Source organism: Neofelis nebulosa, chromosome 11, assembly GCF_028018385.1.
Source record: "Neofelis nebulosa isolate mNeoNeb1 chromosome 11, mNeoNeb1.pri, whole genome shotgun sequence".
Classification (NCBI taxonomy): domain Eukaryota; kingdom Metazoa; phylum Chordata; class Mammalia; order Carnivora; family Felidae; genus Neofelis; species Neofelis nebulosa.
In genome coordinates, this window is record NC_080792.1 from 84138483 (window position 1) to 84145441 (window position 6959).

The window sequence follows — 6959 nt, forward strand, 5'->3', positions numbered from 1 at the left end:
CCCGGCGGGCTGGCGAAAGACAAACAGCCTAAGAACCGTGAAAGGGAGCATAATTAATGAGTATTCAAAAGACCTTGACAAAAATATATTTGTACCTCTATATATTCCTGTAGAAATCCATGTTTCTAAAATGAAAATGAAAGAGTGCGGGCAAGCCAAAAGAAACAAAAAATATATATACGTATAATCCCTCTACCTAGACATAACATCATTAATATGTTGTGGTTTAGCCTTCCAATAATTTTATGCATAAATATATATGCTTTTTATTAAAATGGAGTTGTACAATATATTCCGTTGTATGGCCTGTCTGGAAAATAAGGGTAGAGCTACATCATCATTTTTGATTGTTACATAAGATTCCAGTAGATGGATGGCCCGTAATGAAATAGTAATTTAACCCACCTACTACGGCTGACATTTAAGCCATTTCCAAGTTTTTGCACTCTTGAATAGCGGTGCAGTGGGCGTCTTTTCATGTCTGTCCTTTCGTATGTTTCTGCATATTTTTTAAATATCACATTTTAAAATGTTTTCAAAATATTTTAAAATATTTTTAAACATCACATTTGTGATGTCTGAATTTTAAACAGATTCTTGGATTGGTGGCTCATAACCATGAGCTTGTTCAACGTTAGCACCCGTCTCATCCCCAGCAACTTTTCAGAACTGCTCCCTTCACCACACAGTTCTGTGAGCCGTCCTTCTTCAAACTTGGCCTTCTTGAGCATTTTTACTTTTCTAACAAAGACATCATGGAGTGGATAAATAGGCTGGCAAGACTTTTCCGTGTCTTTTCGATGCCGTCTGGAATCAACTTATCGACCGCTTCTTCCGACTCATTTGCACCTCTTGGGTCATGGTATCCATCATCTTTTCCTGAATCTGGTGGACCCATTGGTGCTGAGCATAAGAGGGCTTCCCAATCTGATTGTTGAGTTTTGTAGTAAGACCAACACAAAACAGACAAAGCAAATACCCATCGGTAGTCTTGACATCGACATGAGCTTCAGTCATGGTCTGCCGTGTTTTGACCAGAGAGCGCATTTTGTCACGGGTAAGATCGATGCCATGGAAATTAGTCAGGCAGCTTTTGCCCTGACCCTCCTCAATAATTCACTTGGGTTTTCTAAATACGACTTCATCATTCTGCAGATCAGCGAGGCTCACCTCAAAAACATGACCCTTGAGACCATCAGGTACGATTTCGGTTCTTTGAGTTCTCGTGTCTAGTGTTTTTCTAATATTTCTTACATTGAACATAGCCGGTGTTTTCACATCGCACCACTTTCTTAGAAAATGGATCAGGGGCGCCTGAGTGGTTCAGTCGGTTGAGCGACCGACTTCAGCTTGGGTCACGATCTCGTGGTTCACAAGTTCGAGCCCCTTGTCGGGCTCTGTGCTGACAGCTCGGAGCCTGGAACCTGCTTCAGATTCTGTGTCTCCCTCTCTCTCTGCCCGTCCCCCAATCATGCTCTCTCTCTCTCTCTCTCTCAAAAATAAATAAACCAAAAAAGAAAAAAATGGATCCACCATTTTCTTCTTTGCTCCTTTCTTGCTGCCTTTCGTAAGGTGCTTGTTCTTGCCAACCACCATGGTGCTGCTGGGGGAGCCACGAGGGCCGTGCATATTTCTTTATAATAAATTAATTTAAGTGGAATGGCTGAGCCAAAGGGTATGCACATTTTTATGATAGTTTTGGATAAATGCTGCCAAGAAGACTTTCAACAAATGTGTATTAATTAAATGCTCACGAGAAGTATTTATGAGAAGACGCCCTGATAGAAATTACTTTAAAAGCAGCATGTGTTTGTGAAAAGGCAATCAAACAACAGAGAACAATAAAGTGAAAGTCATTGCTTTAATTTTCCTTCCTAGAGAAAATTATATTTTGACTGCACTGGTCTCAGATCCTAATTTCTATCCAGTCTCGATCCTGACAGGCGAACTGCACCCTCTTTGTAAAATTTGCTTCTGGACTATAAGCTCTGGGAGGGCAGAGGCTATATTTGCTTTGTCCACTTTTGCACCCTAGTCCCAATTTCAGGGCCTGGCATACAACGGACATTTGTTGTATCAGTCATTAGTAGGTGTGGAACTAATTACCCCCAAATTCAGCAGTTGAAAGCAATACACGTTTGTGATCTCAGTTTCTGTGGGTCAGAAATCTGGAAGTGGCTGGGCGGGTCTGGCTCAGGGACTCTCATGAGATTGCGGTCTCATCCGAAGGCTTGGATGGGGCTGGAGGCTCCATTTCCAAGGTGTTTCCCACACATGGCTGAAGTCATGCTTGCTTCTGGCAGGCGGAGGCCTCAATTCCTTGTGATGTGGATTTCCTACAAGGCTGCTTGGGTGTTCTCACCACATGGTGGCTGGCCTCCCCCAGACAGGTGATCCAAAGGAGGGAGCAAGGTGACAGTTGAAGTATCTTTTATGAACTAGCCTCAAAAGTCACACTCTGTTATCTCTATAACATTTTCCTGGCGACCTAGGTCAGCCACTTTCAGTGTGGGAGGATCTTCTGCAAGGGCATTAAGTCTAGACAGCAGGGGTCATTGGGGACCATCCGGGAGGCTGGCCAACACATTTACTAAAATGAGCTGAGTGAGTGATTGAGTGAATGAATGATAGCCTCAGAACTGGAAGGGGCTAATGGCGCTCCCTATGTCTTCTAAGCCGTTCTGTGTAGAGATGGGATAATTATCCAAGAACTGAGTTTGGACTAAGCTGTGTATGTGCTGTAGAAGCTGCTGGTCTGAACTATTCCTGCCTTGAGTCAGGATGGGCAAGCAAAGGCTGACAACCTCTCAAGACATCTGGGAAGTTCCCAGTGGAGCCTGGTGGTCCAGACCATCGGCCCAGAGAAAGGCTGGTTCTTACCCATCTAAGGAATGCCAGGCTGCATGTCAATCAAGGTAGGGTGGGTCATTTGGCCAAGGGAGGTCGCTCTCATCATTGGAATACTCAGTAGTTTATGACCTCCATAAAGCCATTAGCCCTAGGAGATGAGGGGAAAGTGGTTACCAGCACCCTCTGCCTCTCTGGGGTCCATTAGCATCAGGGTTGTAAACTCGGTCTCAGGCCATGGGTGACTGCTTTTATTATCAATCAATTACTCGTGCTTGTCAGCAAGTCTCAAGCTTCCTACAAGCCTAGAATGTGGCCAGATAACCGTGGTGACTCTGTGCAATTAAGATCTACCCTCCAGGGCTCAGTTTCCCCACCTGCACCGCAAAGGCTCGTGCTAGATCAGAGGCCCCCACACATCTCACTTCCAAAATCGATTTCTTTTATTCTACTTCCGTTGTGTCTATTTCATGTTTTGAAATGGTTTCTCCAGCAACCAGCATTCCTTCAAAAAACCTTATTTTTCTTCCCCAGTAATCTTAGTAAAGACAAGCGTCTTTATATAAAAAGAAACATACAACTGACAGACGCAAATTCTGACTGCCACAGGTGGGGCTGCACCCGGAATGCGTATGAGGCCCCAGACATATATTTTTTGCAGAGCCCTGTCTATGTAAATGATCTGAGTTGCCTGAAATCGGCATGTGAGGACCATTTGGGTGGCACGGGTCTGTGAAAGAAATACCACGCGGGCCTGCGGAAGTGATCTGTATCCTGCAAGTAGGGCCCTGTGACAGCCCCAGAGGTACAAGTCCTGGAGCTCCTCAAGGCGTCTGGTTGGTCTCACGTGTGGGTCAGGGGGTCAGAGAACCACAAAGGGGAGTAACATGGACCAGGACCCATATGGGTCCCATCCAGACTCAGAGCACTCTGCTTAGACAGCAGAGCTGTCTGATCCCAGGCATCAGAGGGGATGTAGAAAATTTCAAGGGTGGGGGGGGGGTGCTGGGGCTGGGTCCCCTCTAACTCAGATCCAACGATCAATCTAAGGATCGACCCCTGGACAATCAACACTTTTGTGATGAGTTGTAAACGCTCTGGCCAAAAATGAAATAAACACATTTCTGTTCATCTGCAAAGCCAAGTCACTGCTAAAGGAACAATTCTGTCCGTGCACTGGAAATCAAGAACAAAAGTTGAGGCTCAGTGTTGGTACCTTCTAAGATCATGGAGGACCAACCACTCCCATCGTTCTACTCACTACTTTTCATTGAGCAGCCATTTTGCCCGAGACCTTCTGCACGTACCATTTCTTAAGCTTTATAAGAAGCCTGTGAGGGAGTCCCTCTTACTGATGCATAAACTGGGATTCATAGCACCTTTGGGGAGAGAATTTGCAGGCATGGTTGGTCTCCACGAGTTAATTCTCTAATAATTGCATCCAACATTTACTGAAGGCTTTCGATGTGGCTGGCACTGTTTTGAGTACCGAGCAAATATGGACGTGCTAACCCTCACGACTGTACGTTGAGGGAGGAACTACCACCATCCCATTCCATAGACAAGAAGACAGAGGCTCAGAGGGGTTAGATCACAGACCAATGTCACAGAGCTCATGTGTCACGGAAATGGGGCTTGGAAGCAGACCCTCTCCCGCCAGCCCATGACCTTTAGCCACCAAGTTACACTGCCTTTCTCTACCTCACTTTCCCAAGATGCTGAGCCAAAAAGTATCTAGCAAGTGGATCTTCTGGAAGAAATGTTCATGGACAACACAAGTTACTCAGCTTTGTCTTTGGAGGTAGAAAACTAGACTTAAAATTCGTAATGGGCAATTCATTTGTCCCACCTCTCCGAGCCTCAGTTTCTTCCTCTGTAGAATGGAGGCGATCTCGTCTTGCTGGAGGACCACCCAGGGAGGTCAAGGTGGTGGGCGAGAAGAGCCTTGCTAGCATTTCCATTCTTAGCCCAAATTACCCAAGGAAGTGATGACTGACTCATGACGAGGACAATCTTCATTGCGTGTGCAAAATGGAGGTAAGCTCCCAGGTAAGCAGGTGGGGGGTGCGTGCTGATGTCAAAAGAAACACCGATACCTTGCTTGGCAAGACCTGGCGTAGGCAGAAGCGGGGTAGGCTGGACACTGGAAGAAGTTATGCATCTGTGTCCCGGGTTGGGTTTTCTGGAAGCAGACACTGAGGCAGAGTTTGGGGCGCGAGGTGTTTATGAAGGATCGACACCCATGAAGGAAGAGGTGAAAGCATCCCTGGACAGAAGGAAGGACGGTCTTCAGTGCAGACCTGGAGAACATCGGCTGGCTTGACGAGGAGGCCGGGAGCGAATATTGCGGCACAGTTGTCTTGCGTCAGGGCCATACTGGCTGGGCATTTAGTCCTCCATCCTGGGCCCCTGGAAGGGCATGACCTTGGGCCAGTGGCTCTCTGCAGCTGAGAGAGATCTGAAGGAGCTGGCTGCTGGGGGCCATCTGCTGACCTCCCTCCCTGCAGCTGGACGGCAAGTCCTTCCTTGAAGAAGGATCCAGAAGGCGCATCTCTGTGCTGACCAAGCCTGCCGGAAGGGGGGCAGACCATTAGTTAGCAGACTCCCTGCCACCCTGTCTGAGTCCCCCAGCCCTGGAGGGGGATACATGTGTCTCGCTGCCCAAGTCTCGTCTGGCCATCAAGAATGCCCTACAACACCTCCTCGTGTGGCTGCCGATGGTGGCCGTCACCTCTGCAGAGACCCTCAGGCTGGACAGTCATCACAGAGTTTCACTGGGAATCCTAGGAGCTCTTCACTGGCCTCGTGGCCCAAAAGCTGGAAATGGATGCTTTTGAGGTTTTTGTCCTTCAAACCCCAACATCTGAAAACACGGGAGGCCAATCCTTGGCCAGGTAAGGTTTACAAAGACAGCCTGTTTCTGGGGGAGACAAAGGCTCCCCAGAACCCAAGGACTTCAGGGACCCCTGAAGGAACACAGGCTCCGGGTGTACAGAGAAGTCAGGCTGAGGTCCTGCTAGGTTCTGCCTTTCGGCTTCCGTAAGATGTCGAAGGATGTCAGCGTACTTTGTGGACTCCATGAATTTTTGGAACATCTGAAGAGAAATCAGCAAGAGAGGCAGAGTCAAAACTGAGACCAGTGAAAATAGTGGGGACGGTCATTACGTGAGTCAGAATTTGATGGCTTCAAATAACAGCATGACCAGTAATTATCGTGTACCGATGTATAAAATAGTGATTTATTACTGCAATATTTCCCTTTTTAAAATGACCTTTTAACGTTTATTTATTCTTGAGAGAGAGAGGGAGACAGAGCATGAGTAGGGGAGGGGCAGAGAGAGAGACACACACACACACACAGAATCCGAAGCGGGTTCTGGGCTCCGAGCTGTCCGCACAGAGCCCGACGCAGGGCTCGAACCCGCGCACCGCGAGTTCATGACCTGAGCTGGAGTCCGACACTTAACCGACAGAGCCACCGAGGTGCCCCTATTACTGCAATATTTCTATAATCAAACACTTGCATAAATATAAAGCGATCAATCGTTATTATAGCTGATATTTACTGCACGCCGCTGGGTGCTTGCACTGTCTCATTTCGTCTCCCAATAACCCGGTAAGGGAGCCACAATCATCCCCATTGTACACGTGGGGAAATTTAGTCTCAGAGAAATTAACTGACGTGCCACGTTCCTGATGAGCCATGGAGCGAGTTGGAGCAAACGGCAGGCTTACTCGGAGCAGCATAGCGTGGTCTGGCTTTTAAAAGCGCAGTCTCTAGAGCCGGATGGCCCCGGTTTGACTCCCAGCTGGACGATACCTACCTACTGTGCGACTCCACACAACTGATTTAGCCTCTCTGTTCCTCAGGTTCTCGTTTGTAAAATGGGGTTGGTGATGTGTCCGAGCCACAGAGGGGCGTCGAGAGGGTTGGATGAGTTAGCACCAGGGCATTCGTAGGACAAGAGCTGGCACATGATAGGTATTTCGTAAGTGACTGCCTTTCGCGTCATGTTGTGCAAGATCCCAGAGCTCCCACCCGCTCGAGTCCCACCATGGTGATGAGAATCATGGCGTCCTTTGACCACAGAACACAGGACAGAAGGGTCTGT

The 6959-nt window shown here is 47.7% G+C and overlaps 1 pseudogene; it reads right to left on the reverse strand.

Moving 5' to 3' along the window:
* Nucleotides 1–585: 585 nt before the first annotated feature.
* Nucleotides 586–1596, reverse strand: LOC131489819 (small ribosomal subunit protein eS1-like; annotated as a pseudogene).
* Between the last annotated feature and the right edge of the window lie 5363 nt (nt 1597–6959).